This window comes from Toxorhynchites rutilus, chromosome 2, assembly GCF_029784135.1.
Source record: "Toxorhynchites rutilus septentrionalis strain SRP chromosome 2, ASM2978413v1, whole genome shotgun sequence".
NCBI lineage: Eukaryota > Metazoa > Arthropoda > Insecta > Diptera > Culicidae > Toxorhynchites > Toxorhynchites rutilus.
Genome location: NC_073745.1, coordinates 259010149 through 259030687, shown reverse-complemented (window position 1 = coordinate 259030687; position 20539 = coordinate 259010149). Strand labels below are relative to the sequence as shown.

Genomic DNA, 20539 nt, shown 5'->3' with positions numbered 1-20539 from the left:
TTCGGTTCACAGAATTATCCTACAGATTTCTCATCCGTTGCAAGATCATGAATCCATTGGTGATTGATAACTTCGAAAATCTACTTCAACTGACTCCTCAGTCAACTTTTATGTCTTTGTACCATGAGTACCTTACCCATGAAGTACACCCTTCACCAGGCATATCCAACCAAGTTTGCTTCCCATACTTTTGCAATTCCTCTGTCATTTTTGATCTGTCCATGCGATAAAAAATCCATGGAATCCCAGATCATCTACGCTCAGATTCTATTCCGCCGATATTTTCGGCAGAATATGGGGGCATAGTTAGATCTGATAAAATGTTCTTTACTGACGGTTAATTTATAAACGGGTCCACTGGCTTCGGCCTCTTCAATGAAAATTCCAGTGCCTCTTTCAAACTCAAAGATCCTTGATCCGTGTATGTCGCTGAACTGGGTGCGATATACTACGCACTAGGGATCATTGAAACATTGCCCATCGACCATTATTTTATTTTTTCAGACAGTCTCAGTTCAATAGAGGCAATCCGCTCAATGAAAGTTGATAAGCGCTCATCTTATTTCCTAACAAGAATAAGACATCTATTGAGTGTTTTGGTCGAAAAATTATTCAAGATTACCTGGGTTCCCTCTCATTGCTCGATTCCGGGGAATGAGAAAGTGGACTCGCTAGCTAAGGTGGGCGCTTCAGAAGGCACACTTTTTGAAAGGCAAATTTCTTATAACGAATTTTTTCACATTGCTCGTCAGTACACACTCGTAAGTTGGCAGCGCATGTGGAGTTAAGATGAGTTCGGTCGTTGGTTACACACGATTATCCCTAAGGTCTCGACGAATGCATGGTTCAAGGGATTGAATGTAGGTCGTGATTTCATTCGCGTGATATCTCTGCTTATGTCCAATCACTACAACCTAAACGCGCATCTCTATCGCATATGTGCCTTAATAGAATATATATTTTGGAAAAAAAAAACAAAATCTGAATCTTTGACAAGCCAAATATTTTTCCGAAAAATACTACATAATTGGTTTTTATTTGATGTATAGCTCATCTGAATCGGTCCAGTAGTTCAAAAGTTATGAGTCATGAATTTTCAAAAAAAAGTATTTTTTTTGAATAAAAGGCGAGAAAATGGATTTTTCGGACCACCCTAAAATGGAAATAGACACTCTGATGAAAAAAATAAAATACGGGTCTATGGTAGTGGATAGTTTTGAGAACTGAAATTCACGATTTGAGCGGTAAACAAGTACATAGTAGCGACGAATGTGGTTTATTTTTTTAAAACATTAAAATATTACATTGATAAAGTTTTTTTTTGCCACCGAATGCTCAAATATAGTTTAGGAATTAAATTCAAATCAAGCAAATCAAGCAATCTACCGAGTTAAATTGGAACTGAAAATCATACTAAGTTAAAATATACTGAACAATGCACTAAAGAACACTGTAAGATGTACTATCTTGCCTATTTGAGAACTGACAGCACATTTCATCATATTTTGAAAGCAAGTAGGTGTGGTGAAGAACAATCATACACGTTCAGCAACATACACGGAACAAGCATCTTTGAGTTTGAAAGAGGCACTGGAATTTTCATTGAAGATGCCGATGCCAGTGGGCCCGTTTATGTAGGAACCGTCAGTAAAGAACATTTTATCAGATCTAACTTTCCCATATTTTTCCGAAAATATCGACGGAATAACATTGGATCGTAGATGATCTTGGATTCCATGGATTTTTTGTCGCGTGGACAGATCAAAATTTACAGAGGAATTGCAAAAGTATGGGAAGCAAACTTGGTTGGAGATGCCCGGTGAAAGGTGCACTTCATGGGTAAGGTACTCATGGTATAAAGACATAAAATTTGACTGAGGAGTCAGTTGGAGTAGATTTTCGAAGTTATCAATAACCAATGGATTCATGATTTTGCAACGGATGAGAAATCTGTAGGATAATTCTGTGAACCGAAGAGTAAGCGGGGATACTCCTGCCAAGACTTCGTGACTCATCGTATGTGTCGAATGCAAACACCCCATGGCTATACGCAAGCAACGATATAGAATCCTCTCCAGCTTGAGAATATGAATCCTGGCAGCTGATCGGAAGCAAAAACTGCCATATTCTAACACTGATAATATCGTTGTTTTGTACTACTGAATGAGGCCTCCTGGATGGGCACCCCACCATGTTCCGGTTATTGTTTTGGTTTTGGATTTTTGGATTCTTTGCTGGCATTTCTGTTTCAAATACGCAATTTGTCTCCCCCAGGTACACTTAGAATCAAAATATACACCCAGGTATTTGAGAAACATAGAGTGTTGGATTGTTTTGCCGGATACGTGAAGCTGGAATTGGGCGGGTTCATGCTTCCTAGAAAAAACGACCATTTCAATTTTTCTCTGTAGAGAATTCAATACCCAGCTTGAGGGCCCACGTGAACAGGTTGTTCAGAGTATCTTTCAAGGATTTTTGCAGAACGGCGGGATTAGTACCCGTGATGGAAATAACTCCATCGTCTGCAAGTTGTCTCAGCGTGCAGTCTCTAGTTAGACAATCATCCATATCATTGACGTAAAAACTGTACAAAAGGGGGCTTAGGCAGGAGCGACCAACCAATAGTTTTTATTTTTCGTATCGTAGGGGTTTCATACATTCGTCCTGTCAATGCCATCACATTAGTTTTGAAGCATGTTACGTTTTCAGTAGACTATCCTATTTGATCTATACTATCAGAAAAGTTAATGTAGAAACATCGTTTATTAAACATTATAAGTTTTCCCAACATCGTTAGTTTTCCATTAATTTCATTTTTCATTTGCAATGGAGACGCACGGCTAATGGTGGACTGAGTTCGAAAAATTTCGAACATCCTGCCTTTCGGCCCAACGTGTCACCCTGTATATCCTTTTTCTTGACTCTCAACTCGTGCGAAGAGAACTCTCCCATATTGAGCGCAGAGTGTGGTCTTCCTCTCTATCTCACTTTCATCCTCTCCGATCCATCCTGCAACTGGTGGATTGCCGCTGGGGGCAATTTCTGGAAACGGAGAGGCGCCCATCTATATAATGAATGGAAGCAGCTTGGCTTAGACTGGTGTGGTGGGGTCGTTCTATCAGTTCAGTTTCAGTTCAGTAGAGAAAAGCGCTCGTTGCCGAGTGAACGTGTTTTATTTTTCGTTCCGTACTCCGAAAGGTGTTGTTTCTGATCTATCTGCCCAAAAAAAAAGGATACACTAACACTTTTTCAAAAACTTTTTTTTTCCATTCCCCGAGATATTTTTCCAAGCGTGTGTTTCAGTATATCCTTTGTTGAGAGTGCTTCTGGTGGCAGTCGAGTATCGAGGAAGAAAAAAAACCTAAGTTTTCTTTTGTTAGATTCGGTGCGCGCGGACTCGCGTTTTCTCGCAGGAAGACACGCTCAGTGCTGTGTGTATTCGAAGGTAATAACCGCTATCGTCTGTTGGGGATACCCAAATTCTTCCATTCCACAGCTCAGTGTGGTGTGTATTCTTTTTTATATTCGGGTAATTGAATTCCTCGCCCAAAGGCGAAAGGTGCTTTATGCGTGTTGTGGGTGAGAAGGAGCGCAGCAATAAAAAGCAATCGGGGAAGTTCTTCAAGGACAAAGACCGTAGCTGCTGGCAGGGTGCTGAAAAAGGTGCTGATTTCTCACAATGTTTTGCTTCCCTCGGTTGGTCAATACGGTTTCCCCAGCGGGAGAGGTATAGATAATCGGATAATCTGATTCCCGCCAATGTTCGACCGGTTGGTGAATATCAGGAGTGAAGATTTTTTTTGTTTGCGTGATGGTTTTGTGTTTTATTTCGCATTTACCGGAAACCAGTCGAGCGAAACGTAGTGACAGTGTTGTGATAGGTTCCGGTCATCCTACTGCCAGTGGATGAAATATTTGCCCTGTGATCCTGTGTTATAACAAAGACTGAAAAAAGTCAAAAGTCTGAAAGATTGTTGCGGATTTTGATGACGTTCTTTTGCTCTTGCCGCTGCTCGAAGGGAGTAAATTCAGTGACCATGTTAACTGGTCAAAAGAATATTTCATTCAATTCGTGAATTGAGTTAAAATAGACCCGGATTAGAACGAATTACTTCAACCCATCAAGATAACCATCCTCAAGTGTTAGTGCATATTATCATCATCGAACGACAGACAAACGACCCGCCGCTAGTGCTATGTGTCTCCTCCCGATATGTGTATATGGATGTCATACTGTTGGATGTGATGAAAACAGTTAGCGAATGGAACGAAGCGGCTGATGAAAAATGAATGGAGGATAATTTGAATGAATTGTCTGCCTCCTATTATGCACCCACCGGCTCGGTGGCCGAGGGAGACATTTTGCGTCGCTTCGATCGTCTGCTTTCATTGTATGCATGATGTGTGTGTGTAGTGTTTTATCTTTGCCTAACAAGAGCACAAAACCAGGAAGAAATCATTTGTCGACTGGTAATTGGAGTGAGAATTTTTGGGTGGTGCTGAATAAACTGATTATCTTTATGTCAAAGTGGAAGATAGTAGTTTTGAGATGGAAGTGTGTGCTGATCAACGTAAATCCCATATACTACAAACATTGTATATCAATTTAAAGCAGTTAAATTGAATTTCATTGTTTGTCCATTTTGTGTCCTCGAAAGAAGCATATTCCAATATAGCACCGTAAATGTGAATGGTGTTTTGAGCAGTTATATGAATACAAAATCAACTTTTATTAAACATTTATTATCGTTTTTCAGAGACTTTCAATGTGCTACAAAAAAAAAACCGGTACGGTTGACGAATAACAAAATATAGGTTTTAGGTTGATCGTATACAACACGAAATATTTTGTTTATATTTTTTGATTTGACCAATTTCAAATAATTTTTTTTCCGTGCTTTACAAGCTAACCTATTGATCAATAGTTTTGTTTGTTAAAGATTATATTAGGGGCCTGATTCTCGAATACACTACGAATACACTTCACGGTGGAAACGGTATGAAACGCATTCGCGATGACAACGGTACGGTGTCGACATCTGGATGCGAGATTAGTTTCCCACTAAATTTATCATTATAATATCAAATTATCTTCAGATAAAATTTTTGTATGGGATTATTATACCACATGAAGAAAACAAAGGTTTCCACTCACATTGAATACCAGTTTGATACGAAGAAGATAATTTTCATTAATGATTTTTTATTTGAAAAGTGCTCATTCTGCCTGAAAACTCATCACTATCTTCGACACTTCACTAACTCGTAAAACGTAGTTCAATGGCGTGCCGTTCATTTCGTTTCCACCGTGAAGTGTATTCGAGAATCAGGGCCTAGATATTTGAAATTGTCTATATAAATTTATTGTTGACATAGGACTATGTCTTTGATTTCTATATAGGAGGGTAACTCTACAAAAAATGTAACGATTTATTAAGAGTTTCCAAACGTGTATTACTCAAAATCGTCATTGCGATATATATTGTGTTTTTATTTATCCAGATTTTTTTTTGCTTAAGACAAGAACAGTGAATGTAGTAAAAAAAAGTTAACAATTTAACGATTGAATTGGGTATGTTCTTTTTTCGATTTTAGTAGTCACTCGTTTTCCCTTACAAACGCAACGTGCATTGTTTGCCCACATTTCGGCGTTAGCTCACAATGTGATTAGATGCGTATTATGAATTATTCTCGATTTGTCGCTAAGAGGCATTTATCAGTCCCCAAAGATTTGACGAGAGCCTGGCTCAAAAGGTTAAACGTTGATAGAAATTTTATTAGACTGGAGTTCAGGTTGTTGTCCAATCAATTCGTGCTCAATTCACGTTTCATGGTGTAGGTCTTGCTACTAATAATTTTGTAATTGTAGGCAGGATGTCATTTTATCGAGCATGTTGTTTGGTTTATGAAAAAAGCCATTAATAAATTTAACTGGCTGCTGATTTAGAAGTTCGAAAGGGTATACTAACGCATGTTTTCAGGGCTTCAACTTGATGAGTCAAAAAAGAAAAAAAAATACAAATTTTGAACAATGAACAAAACTCAATTCAAATGCAATTATTACACACAATCACAGTCCTATGTCAAGATCCCGTTCGTGCCCCTAGGCCCAGACCCATCAACTTTTTCAAGTTTGTTATGATGTTTTTGGGAGGGATTTTTTTTTTAGTTGATCATTACCAATTTATTTGTGATATTAATGAACAATTTGAAATGTTCATTATTACTCAAAATGTGCATTCGTCAAACAGAGTGTTGCGTACTTAATAAAAGCGTTCAAAAAAGTCGAAATTATGGATATAATTTATATAGTGAGAAATATGGCATGTTTCCATTATATTGGAAAGCCTTAGCAAATGTAACAATCGTGTTATTCTGAATCTACCGTTCTATTTTAATTTATTCCAAAAATGTTCTCTGGATGTTCATCGATCTAGAACAAAATCGTTAGTTTCACGACCAGTAATAAACTGCCAATATTTGGGTTTTATATGGATTTCTTTTTTCATGTCAAATGTTTTTCATGTTAATGTTTTTTGTGGAATAGGAATAACTGGAATAACTTTCTTCTGCATTAAATATATTAGGGTTTCAAGGTTGAAATAGGAATGCAAAAATGAGAACTTTGACGGTAACACGAAAAAAGGATATTTCAGCCTGAAAACTATGTTTTATCAATATATGAATCATTAAACTTTCCATCTGTAAGGTCGTGTGCACAAGTGGTCAAATAATATGAAAGCTATGACCAAAATAAAAGAGCAAATCCTTACGTCACACCGACAAATTTTGGGAAGCTCTATAGAATTACTATGGAATTCGCTTTCGCGGATATTTCGCACCGTGGATCATCCGCTCGCGGATAATCGGCGTTCCACTGTAATCGTCATTTTTATTTTGAAATAAAAAAATAAAATATATAAGTTTACTTTTTTTTTCATCTAATTGAATGCGTTTGAGATTTTTCTTGTATGATTTTAGGCATTTATTATTCGAGAAATCAGAGAACTACATTAAACGCAACATTCAATTGTACAATGGTCCCCAGAGCCCTATTATAGAATTACTTTAGCATTTATAATGCCAAGAAAAAATAAAGTATTTTTAATATTTGTTAACATAATAGGAACCCTGACGAAAATTTACATAATATACACATTTAGTGTTACCATATAATGCTTCCAAGCATTGGGACAAAAACCGTCATTTAATCGTCATTTTTATTTTGAAATAAAAAAATAAAATATATAAGTTTACTTTTTTTTTCATCTAATTGAATGCGTTTGAGATTTTTCTTGTATGATTTTAGGCATTTATTATTCGAGAAATCAGAGAACTACATTAAACGCAACATTCAATTGTACAATGGTCCCCAGAGCCCTATTATAGAATTACTTTAGCATTTATAATGCCAAGAAAAAATAAAGTATTTTTAATATTTGTTAACATAATAGGAACCCTGACGAAAATTTACATAATATACACATTTAGTGTTACCATATAATGCTTCCAAGCATTGGGACAAAAACCGTTGTATTGTTAATGCTCGAAAAAAAAAAATGATTCGATAATAAATTTACTAGTTAGTTGATCGGTCGTATAGATCCTGAAATAAATTAACCGTCAGGTGAAAAAAAAATGGTTTCGAGAAAAACGCGTTTTGACTTATGTTTCTCGTTGTAACTGTGGTAAGAAAACCAAAATTGGAAAAATATGTTTGATAAAACGTCCAATAAGGGCCCTTCCAATCTGTATATAGTCGCAGATCCCCTGATTTTGTAACGGAATAATATTCGAAAATGCCAAGTTACACAAATTTTATTGTATGTAACGGAATGGATATGCCTGACAGCTTCGATGTTAATAAGCTTCGGTGATGAAGAACTAACAACGATAAAGGAATTGGTTGATGCCCTCGAACCAGTTCTGGTCACTGTAGAGCTGTTATGCCGGAAGAACTGCACCCTTTGTGAAGCTGACGTCGGATTGCAATTTATGCTAGAATGGCTATCGGAGCAACCATCAAAAATTTCGAGGCAGCTACTTCAAGCCCTGATTGAAAGTATTGCAGAAAGGCGTTTAGTATGTGCAGCTATGTTCGCGTATATTAATAATCATTCTGCTCGTAATCGTGACACAATCAGTGCCGATAATATTCACGTTCACATTGAAATGCGGGGATATTTCAGCCTATCTTGTATTGATAACCTACTGCTCAAGCGAGAATCGATAAGTATGAAACAACACCTTCAATGAACACGAGTGGAATGAACATCAATATCAACATGCCATGAAGTTCATTTTTCATTTCCGTCACGATATTCAAAACGTTGAAATTGAATATCACTGCTTGTGAGTGAAAATCAAAGCATAAAATTCAACGTCAAATAATTGAGAGTGAAGTCGATTAATGGTAAGGAAAGGCCGTTTATCACATAAAATTTTTGTTTTTGATGACTTCGGCATTGAAATGTATAGTATAACTCTTTGACTATGTTTCATGAATCTACTTCCGATTGTCCGGAAACGACATACATCCCCAATTATATGGGCAATGGGTGAAAATAATAATCGAACGGCAAATGAAGCTAATCTTGTTTCGATTTCGGATTTAATAATACTGGCTCTAAATGACCAGTAACGATAGAAAATTCCTAAGTAATGCATATTGAGTGAAAGGGCTGCAAAAGCAGAAGAATGCCAATTGGAATACGAATATCGTATTCCGATGCTATTTTGGTCGCTTAACTGCTCACCACCGCAAAACGGTCAACGTTCAACGAAACCCACAGTGTTGCCTTTTCCTGATCCCTGGTCCTTTCTTTTTTTTTTTTTGACGTAGAACTATGTCTTTCATTAAGGGTGCCAAATCAGAAAACAGGTCACGTTTTTATGAAATAAAATTAACGTTAATAAATATTTTTGCCGCGAACGGATTTTAGTGATTTACATACTAAACGAATCGGAAATTCCCTAAGATTTGTTTCATATGCTATACATCAGAATCCCCTGGTTTGTAAATGGTTAAAATTCATGAAAACTTTGGGCGTTTCCATTTTTCCATACATTTGTTCTGTCCATTTGTGTGCTTTCCCGAACAGAGCTGTCAATAACGAGCAACTTATCGACGCCCAACGAAGGGGAAATCGTAGGATTTGAAGTCGCCGTGAACAAAGGAAAAATAGAAGAATGAAAGGGAATATTTCCCTTGAGTATAAACAGTTGATCTCGCTGAGGCAAACTTTCATTCGGCATCGGACTGTTGAGCAATCCAGTTCACTTTGCTTTCGCTGCGCTTCGATCTAAAATTGGACCCCACCAGTGGTAATCCAACTCGGATATCGTCGTTTGCTTTTTCTGTTCGTTTTTCGCGTTATTCGTATCGTGTGTTTTTCTTTCCGCGTCATAAATTGGACGCTTCACGTAGTGTGTGATGAGCAAGAAGAAAAGGAAGACAGGTCCGAGCCCTGCAAAAAACGAACGCATTGCCAGGAGCAATAAGATTTCGAGGCAAGCGTCATCTAATGATGCACGCGATGTTGGTGCAGTGAAAAACGCTCGCACTGAACCGAGCCTTCGCGAGTGTGACACCGCAACGAACAACAGCAAAATAGGCGATTTCGGCACGTCGGTCGAAAATGTAAACGGCTTCTTTGGTGCTTTTGAGAATACATCAATGCATTAAACTGACGTTATGGCGAAGCAGGCGTTAAGGTTATGCTCCAAAAAATATTTGGGGAATACCAAGCATCTTGAATGTATTACTGGAATGTTATAAGTTATTTAGGTTTAGGTCAACTAGGATTGCATTTGGGCTAATATTGATAATAATGAAGCATTGCTACTGTTTTCGAGGTTGGTGGTTGATATTAACAAAAAGAGTCTATTTCGCTTGTTTAGGCATCAAGAAAGTAAATGTCGTTCTGGAGTGTTGTATGTGATTAGGTTTCGCTTACCAGTAGCAAACATTCCTCCACTAAGGGTGACAGTTGCGCTTCTCTCGAGCATGAGAAAGTAACGCAACTTTCTTTGAGGCCTGTATATTAACAAAAGCGTTTCTTTTGAGAATAGCGCAAAATGATGAGAAGTATTTGTATTCCTATTAGCTTCAAGCCACCAATGTATGGTTCTGTATGCATGCTATGGCGAACGCTTGTTTGGCGCTTGGTTTACGTTGTACGAACGATGCCTAGAGGTTCGATTGCTTTGAGGCAATACTAAATAACATGTAGCATGATATTTTATACTTGCAAGTGTTGTCATTGTTGTTGTTTCCGTTCGGTGCCAAAGATATATTGATGTAGTTATGAGATGTGGAATAATGGTGCTGGTGTAACATGTATATAATCGACCGTAGCCGAGTCTATGTCAATTGCGAAAAAGGCCACCGGAATAGCATTCGAGGTAAATTTTCAATGCATTGACATGAAATAAATTGCGATATACGATCAGCTAGTGTATTGTTTTGCAAGGGCAAGAATGAATCATCAATCAATTATCGTCAACTGATTCTACAATGAAAAACCATTTCAAAGATTATTCTACTAAGCAGTTGTTTCGAAAATTTCACATCATTATAGAATAATATCCGAAGGTATAAACAAGCGACTTATATAAAATAACAGCGTAGTTCTACGCCAACAATGCGGTGGTATCTTGGACACAACCTCCTATAATTTTTTCTAAATATGGGAATAAAACACGTTTTCAATAAAAATTCACTGCATCAATTTGGCTTTCGTGATAATCATCAGAAATTATTGACAATAAGGAAAGTGCCTGAATGCAGGCTTTTCGAAATTCATTCATGCTGTTTTCGTTCATTATATTACGTAAAGTTCACGCGTCTCGACTCTTTTGTTATACTCATGACAGATATGATGATTCAACAGACGAGAATTTCAACAGAAGAGAATTCGTCCGACACTGGGAAAAAGTTAATTTCTTCATTCGTGAATAAATTTTGATAATTTTTGACACTGGACATAATTGACTTTGGCGTAGTCTATCAGGCATCTGAAATTGTTAGTGACTTGATGAAATTTGACGATTCTGCTATTGATTCAGTAACTGGACAACAGGAGGAAAAATCCACTGGACGATGCGGAGCCTGCAGAACAGTTGAGCATCAAGGAAAAACTTGACGACGATTGCGGCATTCAAAGGTATCAATGTGCAGTCCAAGCTCAACGTCTACAAACGGATTGATGAAAACCCTCAGACAAGAGTTTTCGTACAGAGGGCATCAGAGGTAAATACATGACAATGGTATTCGATGCTCTTCGTACTGTACGAACATAATTGCCGTTTCTTCAAGAAAATGGTTTTTTTTACCAGTAATATACCGGTTTTACCGGTAATGAAATTTTCATTACTGAATAACCGGTTATTGAAATTTTAGTATGACAGAGTTATACATTTTTTTTCTTGTTTCGGCTCCTGTTTGCCTTAAACTTGAGTTAATTAGAAAGTATATTACATAGAAAGGTTCTGAATGATTCTGATACTGAATACTGTTGTAAACAAATTAAACAGAGTAAACTGAGAGTAAACAGAGTCGAGGAGTCGGAGTCGGAGTCCGAAAGAATTTCATGGTATTAGGAGTCGGAGTCGGAGTTGGAAAAATTTCACCGACTCCGACTCCGACTTCGACTTCCTGTTGAATGACACAACACAATCAAAATATTTAGCTCATAACACGACTATTTATTTCATGATAAGGAATCTTTGATGCTAATTTTGGTTTATTTGTATAATACTTTGCAAAAAGGCCGTAGAACAGTAAAATTACCCATGAGGGGCTCAGAATGTAGGGGGTGTAAGTGACTTGATCGATTTCTCTTCATCAACTTTTTATTTAGTTAATAACTCGACTGCAAAAACTTTCCAATTTAAGTTTGCTATAGAATCCGATAGATGAGGTTCCGACCTATTTTCCACATTGGTAAATACAGCTGGGAATGTATTTGCAGCTAAGTTATGACCCAAAGAGAGAGTCGATGTAGAGAAATCGATCAAATCACTTACACCCCTTTCATTCTAAGCCCCTCCTATATTAACGATACACTCAACCAGAGGCCGTCAGATTCTCTAACATTTTGAAGATGAGAAAGTGTACTGTAATTTCCATCGATCCAAAGATCATAATTTTTTTTAACGAAAGCTAATTAGCGATGGCCATGGAAGCATTATGTGAAACATCAGTAAGGATGAAAGGTTTGTTTTTGACGAAGGAGGATGATAAAACTGTTAGCGAATCTTGCAGCGATAATCCTGAACCTTCATTTTAATCAGAGAGCACATATTTCGATTGATTGACACATGAATAACAAAAAAGCGAAACGACGTCACCTTGGAAAAGAGAATTATCAGGAAAGCCTTCCGCTGAACATCTTTCGAAGTGGAATCCAAGCTTGTTTGCCAGTGATTGAAAAATATGACCGATCGTGCAAGATGACAGTACATTAAGTGATTGCAGCATTTCCTGAGCTCATCGTGGATGTTGCATGAACGATTACTGCCAAGCCACCAACTCAAGTCTGCGTAGAAAGGCTGTTCCAAGCTTTGAAAATTACGCAATCAGATCTTCGAGTCTCCATGAAGGAAGATTTGGCTGAAGCAATTCTGTTTTTACGAGTAATCCAAATTTTTCTATTTATTTTTGTTGCCCAATCGAGAAAATCGTAACAAGGTTCTAATGGAAAACCTGTTTTCGAGTTATTTCATTATTTTTAGCAGGAGTCGGAGTCGGAGTCGGAGTCGGGAAATTTTCCTCCGGCTCCACAGCCCTTGTTGGTGAACAATTTGATTCATGGAATTAATTAACATTTTACAACTAAAAACATCAAAGTTTTTTAATGTTTTCTTTTTTTATCCCAAAAATGTATGATAAACTTGATTGTTTCTGTCTGCGAAGTTAACAAACAAGTGCTGAATATATTTGTGAATTCATGTCGAAGGAGACGATAGAAAGTGATATTTTTCTGTGTCTTTTTCACACTCTCACCATCACAGGAACAAATGAATTTTCATTATTTTCGCGATAACATGACTGTATTTTCATGTGATGTGATTTGATGTGATTTGAAAATAAAATTTACAACTAAGCAACATTTCATTGAAAATACTGCTATTCCAGAGGATTGAGAAAACGACTGTTCCCCGAACCTGATAGAAATAAGTCACAATATAATTGCTACAAGATTTCATGAGTAATTTTCATTATAACATCATGAAACCGTGAGTTATTAATTTGTTTTGTTTTTTCCTTAAAGATTCCATATTGAATGTAAATAATGACGACACCATATTTCCAACCAAATATACTCTGCCTTCTGCTCCCCCTCGAATGTCTCATTGGATCGATTCGAAATGTTTTCAATCAACAGTTGATTTCGGTATCAATGGGATTTTTTTCCTGGACGTGATGCTGACTGTTGTTTTCCATTGCCACTTCGTTGAAACAGTCCCGAGAAGTGTCTTGAGCTTCACGTGTAAGGATTGATTCAGTTTCAGTATCTTTTGTTTCGTTTAACAGATGATGAAGACGGTGAAGAGCAGTTAGCCTCAGAAGATTCATCGGAAGAGAGTTTTTTATACACCAATACGATTTTTGGCCGGTCTGTTCCCATTTGAAGAATTCCCAAATAGTCTGACATGAATCTCGGGTCCAAAAAGGTTGCAATTGCAATTTACAATTTGGATTTTCTCCTAAGGAGTTGAAATTACTTCCCAATCCAGTGTTTAAAAATGTAATTGTAATGTAGTTTTTGTTATTTCATTTTGATTTGTAGTGAAAAAGTGTATCATCTCTCAGATTATCGTTCTACAGCTCTTAGTTTTTTTTCAATTTTGAATACTAATAATTGATTGCTGTTATTTGCATATTTAAATTCGTAGTCCTCACTCTTACTCGTCTAGTACTATAATTATTTTAATATAGCCATTCCATTTGATACCGAAAAGTACTTCTCAGATTTTCATGAAAATTAGTAGTTTTGTTCCTTATCGCAAAATATTTGACCCGTATTTTTTATGTTTTTATTAGGGTACCCATTTCAATTTTCAAATGGTCCGAACAATACATTTTCCCGTTTTTTTTCCAAAAATGCCTTTTTTCAAAAATTTATTTCTTCTGAACTACTGAACCGATTGAGACGATCGACATATCAAATTGAAACCAGCTAGTCTTTTGAGCTAGTCTTTTATTAATTTATTTTATATGTCGATCATCTGAATTGGTCCAGTAGTTCAAAAGCGATGAATTTAAAAAAAATCACTTTTAGAAAAAGAGGAAAAAAATTCGAACCATCGGCTAACTATGAAAAATACGTATGTAAAAAAACCTCAGCTTTCAAGTAAAAAAAATATAGTGCCCTCGGCCCCGAGACCATGTAAACTCTAAAAAAAATAAATACAATGAATAATTACGAAAACAAAATCCAGTTTTCTCGCAAGTGTAAACATTTTTCAAAGACGATTAGATTATTGGCTGAAAACCCTGAGTTTACGATGCCACATGAATAGCTGAATGCTTTTTATATAACCATTCTCACTAATATCTGTCAGAATTTCTACGTTGTTGGAATGCCCAATGTTACTGAATTGGAAGATCATTTGTAAAAACGGAAAAAAATATTTATGTTGGGATTGCAGCAGAAGAAACTATGAGAATAACGGAGGATTTGTAGCAGTTTTTTCGTAGAGGTGATCAAGCAAATGAAAAAAAAACAATATTTTAGTGATCTGATGCTCAAAGCTGCTGTTTCTAACGATCTCACTATGCCTTACTTCTAGACATATGCCGAGCGATTTTTTTCTGAATATAATCAGAAAAACAATATGTAAACTAAATTCAGAAATACTATGTATCAGCATCATCTATCATCACCCCTACCGGTACAGATGAAAATGTGAAAACACGATCCAGAGGCTCAAAAGAAAACAGTTATTTTCGAAAAAAAAAGAGAGAATATTGATTTTTCGGACCATTCTAAAATGGAAATGGGCACCTTGATGAAAAAATTAAAAATACGGGTCTAATATACAGCGAAAAGGAACAACCACTTTTCACGAAATTCTGGGTATGGAATGGCCTTTTTATCTTCTATATTTTCTCTTGAAAGTTTGGGTTTATTTAAATAACATATCCAAAAATCAGAGAGGCATTTTTTTTTTCGTTGAGCTGATTTTTCAAATTCAACCGTTGGTGCAAAAAAAAGTTTTTTTTTAAATTCGTAACTTTTGAACTACTAAACATTTTCGAAAAAAATAACTAGCTAAAAAATTGGATTTTGTTTTTGTGATTAATGATTGCATTTGTTTTTTATAATTTACTTGGTCTCGGGACCAAGGGCGCTTTTTTTCAAGTTCTTTGAAAGCTGAGGCTTTTTTCCAAACATCCAAAAATCGGAGGAGTGTTTTTTTTTGTTTTTGAGTTATTATTTTTGCAAAGTTACCGTTTTGTCTCATATTCCGAACAGTCTCAAATTCCGAACACTTCATTTTTAAATGTAAATTTACTATACTTCAATGTTATAAATAATTGAATAATAAAGGCCCAGACATTCTTTGGGGTATAGGCTAGATTTTAACATCATTCACAGGTATCGATACAGCCTATAGTTTATAATATTAAACATTTGCAAAAAAATGACAGTCAAAACCAAAGATAAAATGTTAGCGTTAGCAAATTCCGTAAAAAACAAGCATCGTTAATTTTTCAATTTTTGTACTTGTTACAACTATTTTGTTTGTCTTTTTTCATGTTAAGTGCTAGAAAGGTATGAATCTACAGTAAATGGATGTGTTGGATTCTGAACAACAGTTAAATATTTCACCTCTGCCAGACCCCTGCATTAATGTGATTTGCTACATGGGTTAAATTTACCAATACAGAGGACACAAGAAATACGAACACGATAATAAGAAAGAGACAGGGAAGGAAATGTGAACAAAACAAGAAATTATGAGAAAACCAAAGGGAGACAAGAGAGAAAGGAAAAAAGAATTATTGGGAAGACGACCATTGCATTAGTCAGAAATCTATGTGTTTTTATCATGTTTTATATGTAGTAAAATTGTAATAAATGTAATTGTTCAGAAAGTTGTGAATAAATTACTGTAGTGCGTAATTATGTTGGTATTCGGTTAATTTGGCGGTTACACACTCCCGAATACATATCCCGGAGGAAATCTCTATCCGTCCTAAACCGAAGAAACGCAGGATAGGGCCCTGCGTATGACAAAGAACCAGCTCCCAAAAATTGATCCTTCGAACCGGATCCTACGGGAAGAAACGATATTTCTGCAAACAATGATATTGTATGCAGAAATACTTATTAAAATTAGTATTGATGTAGTGTTCGGAATTTGAATCAAGTTTCGAACCATGATTCAAATTCCGAACACTTCATTTTAAATGTAAATTTACTGAGCTTTAATGTTATAAATAATTGAATAATGAGAGCTTTAACATTCTTTGGGTTATAGGCATTTTAACATCATTTACAGGTATCGATGCAGCCTATAATTTATAATATCAAGCATTTGCAAAAAAGTGACAATCAAAAGCAACGATAAAATGTTTGCGTTAGCAAATTTCGTAAAAACAACAAGCATCGTTAATTTTTCAGTTGTTGTAGTTTTTTCAACTATTTTGTTTGTTGTTTTCATGTTAAGTGCTAGAAACGGTAAGAATCCACAACAAATGGATGAAATAAAATGATATTTTATACAGAAATCTTCATTTGAATTAGTGTTCGGAATACGAATCAAGTTTCTACGCATGATTCAAATTGCGAACAATACATTATGAAATGTGAATTTACTGAACTTTAATGTTAATATTCAAAACCCTGACATTCTTTGGGTTATAGACTTCATTTTAACGTCATTTACAGGTATCGATACCGATATAGCGCCCTTGGTCCCGAAACCATGTAAACTATAAGAAACAAATACAATCAATTATTACCAAAGAAAAAACCAATTTTTTTTTGCGAGCATAACATTTTTCCTAAAAAGACCAATTGCCAATTGACTTTAAATTGATATATCAATCATATAAATCGGTTCAGTAGTTTAAAACTTATGGTTTTTTTTTTAAATGCATTTTTGCTGTTCGGCGTTTGAGACAAAAGTGTTCGGAATATGAGTCAGTGATAAAAATGGTGTTCGGAATTTGAGACAAATGTGATTAGTGTAATTTTCAGTTTATCACCATGAAAACATATTTGTAAATCAGTTTTTTTGTAGTCAAATGAAAAATAAAGCTCTATTGTATCCAAAAATCAAATGAATTTCGCGAAAAAGTACCATTTTGAGTAATGAGACACTGTTTAAATGCCATCAAAGCTTAAGTGTTCGGAAGTTTAGACAGAACGGTACGATTGTTTTAGTCTTCGTTTAATATTCCTTTGCAACTAGGCTAGATATATGCGATTTTAATCTATTTTATTCGCAGATGTGATATTTTTTAAAAAGAATATTAGCTCATTGGCTTTAAATTGATATGTCGTTCATTTGAATCGATTTTTTTTTCGATGTCTTTTTTCAGCGGACATTAATTTTCCAACAACGTAAATTCAAATACACATAGAATGTGAACAACTTATTCCACCTTTCAACTATTTTTTATGAAAATCATGTATACGGTAAATATTGGGTTGGGGAAAAAGAAATGTCGTATATTGTCAATATATGGCAACACTTGAACATATCTTATGTTGTACTTATCGCATCGGGTCATACTATACGGCTATTTAAAGATTTTGACAGTGTTGTTATTATCCATTTCAGTCTCAAGCTATAGCGCGTCAAAGATGGAGTCCACCAAGCAAGAAATTCGCCATATTTTACGTTTTTACTACCTGCGAGGTAAAACTGCAACGAAGGCGGCCGAAAAAATTCGTGTAGTTTATGGACCCGATACTGTAACGATTCGCACACAACAGCGTTGGTTTGATCGCTTTCGTTCTGGTGTAGTGGCTGTCGAAGATACACCCCGTACTGGTAGGCCAATCGTCGTGGAAACCGATAAAATCGTTGAAATCATCCAAGTAGACCGGCATGTGAGCACTCGTTCGATTGGCCAGGAACTGGGTATAGACCATAAAACCGTTTGGAACCATTTGCTGAAGATTGGATTCCAAAAAAAAAGCTGGTTGTATGAGTGCCACACGAGTTGACGCAAAAAAATCTTTTAGACCGAATCAACGCCTGCGATGCACTGCTGAAACGGAACGAACTCGACCCATTTTTGTAGAAGATGGTGACTGGTGATGAAAAGTGGATCACGTACAACAACCTAAGGTGAAAAAAGTCGTGGTCGAAGTGCGATGAGCCGGCCCAAACCATCGCCAAGCCCGGACTAACGGCCAGGAAGGTTTTCCTGTGTGTTTGGTGGGATTGGAAGGGAATCATCCACTATGAGCTGCTCAACTATGGCCAGACCCTCAACTCGGTTCTCTACTGTGAGCAGCTTCACCGTTTGAAGCAGGCGATTGACCAGAAGCGGCCAGAAATGATCAATAGGAATGGTGTTGTTTTCCACCAGGACAACGCTCGGCCTCACACATCTTTGATGACCCGCCAAAAGCTACGGGAGCTCGGATGGGATGTCCTACTGCACCCAACTTATAGTCCGGACCTGGCTCTAAGATGGCCTCAAAAGAGGCTTGCGAAAACTGGCTGGCTGAGTTTTTTGCAAATAAGGAGGGGGGGGGGGATAATGAAGTTGCCATCTAAATGGCAACAAGTTTGCGAACAAAACGGCGCATATTTCTCTTAAATTAGGTAGTTTTAAGTATGTTAAATAAAGCGTCAAATTTCGATCAGAAATGCGACATTTCTTTTTCTCCAACCCTATATTATACCTTCTATTCATAATGCTATGCGTGAGCTGATGGTCAGATACTGTAACATTGTCAAATATTACCGGATTTGAATCGTCCAACTGGAAATAAGAACATGTTTGGTTTAGGATTGAATTGAAATAGAATATCGAAAGAATTATTTAAAAAAATCAGCATAGGTCCAAATCTTCCGAGTTGTGGTCATTTTTCTGAAAAATTATTCTGATGAAGGGTCAAGTTATCTCCTTATCAGTGTGCTTGTTGCATCGGCACAAAAGCAATTTTAATTTAATTCATGAAATGAGATCTTATTTTTTTTCTTTCAAAGCGTTCGATTATATTGAAATTAACACTTTGACGGCCATGAGTGCAGCCTTGCGCACGCGAAATCTTCCAAAGATTTAAACATGTGCGCTACATCACACGTTTTACGTTAAAACTAATGTCTTTTTCGTTTTCTACAGGCCTCAATACATAGTAGGACATTTCGATATCATAGTTTGGCTTCACTGCTTGTATTATTCTACAAATTACAATTTATCACTGCCCAAAACGCTGCGAAAAGTTTTTATGTCTGGATTGTTTTAATAGAAGACATTTTACGAGTTTGAAATAATGTTACAAAAATGTAATTTCGAACAAATAAATTGTTTTATAATGATTTTTATCGATATTTTACTCGTTTACCTTGAGTTGGGGCCGCGTGTGCAGTACTACACACGGGTAATTTTACCCTTATATGGCAGATAAGTCTGAAATATTATGCCAGATGGGTTCCTGGCACCATCTAGTATAAGAATGGACCCTCCAGGTTTTTACGAACTTTTTGGCCAGAGCACCATGACCGTCAAAGTGTTAAATTCTTCAGCAACTACAGAAATGTTTTGAAATAGACTTGGTGGAAAAACTACAATACTAACATGGGCTTTGGCCTATGATAACTTTCTTGACCACCATGTAGCTATTTAGGTTTAGTAGCTGGAAGAAGGGCAATTCAAATCGAGTGGAATCAGACCAATTATTGCTTATTCTCATTCTCAGATTGTACCCTAACATTAGAAGATGAACACTAACGGAAAAATAACCATTCAGCATGAGATATTAGCAGTTCAATGCTGATATTCCTCGGGGAGCAGCTGCTAACCCGTTCTCTGTCTCGAGTACAGACGCCGCTATGCTATAGATCGGTCTCCGGTAACATTTCGTGAATATACAATCACGCAATCAGATAAGTGCAACGTGCCGTTTGAATATTTATGAGTAGAGTAGAGCTCGAAACGACGCGCTGCGGTATTATTCTTAGCTGTTTTCCCTCCTTTCAACACCACTGCTCTGCTGAGTGATTCGGTGTGACATTTTTTTCGATTACATTGGAATATGTTTCTGGAAATAAAAACACAACGCGATATAATCAATCAGATCTCTGAATAACGGGCCACAACTAGTCTAACTGGCCTATAATCAGCTTAAAGTGAGAAGTTCTAGGCTAGACGCCTTATTTTATTCATTTTTTTACGATGTTTATATGTATGGAGTTTATTATTCAGGAACAAATTACTACTGTCTTTAGCGCGGCGTCGTTCAATACTATACAATACTATTCAATACTAATAACTACGATTCAGACGAAAAGATCGAAACTTTGCTGAGGGATGCAGTGACATCAAAGAAAACAAATTATTTTA

The 20539-nt window shown here is 36.4% G+C and overlaps 1 protein-coding gene across 2 annotated transcripts in view; it reads left to right on the top strand.

Annotated features, from left to right (window-relative positions):
• Positions 1-3087: 3087 nt before the first annotated feature.
• The window catches only part of LOC129770071 (leucine-rich repeat-containing protein 15), a 166988-nt gene continuing 149536 nt past the window's right edge, over positions 3088-20539 (top strand). For both annotated transcript variants that reach the window (XM_055772689.1, XM_055772688.1), the window contains exon 1: positions 3088-3445. The gene's annotated coding sequence lies outside the window, so the exon portion shown is untranslated. The remainder of the gene's footprint in view (positions 3446-20539) is intronic.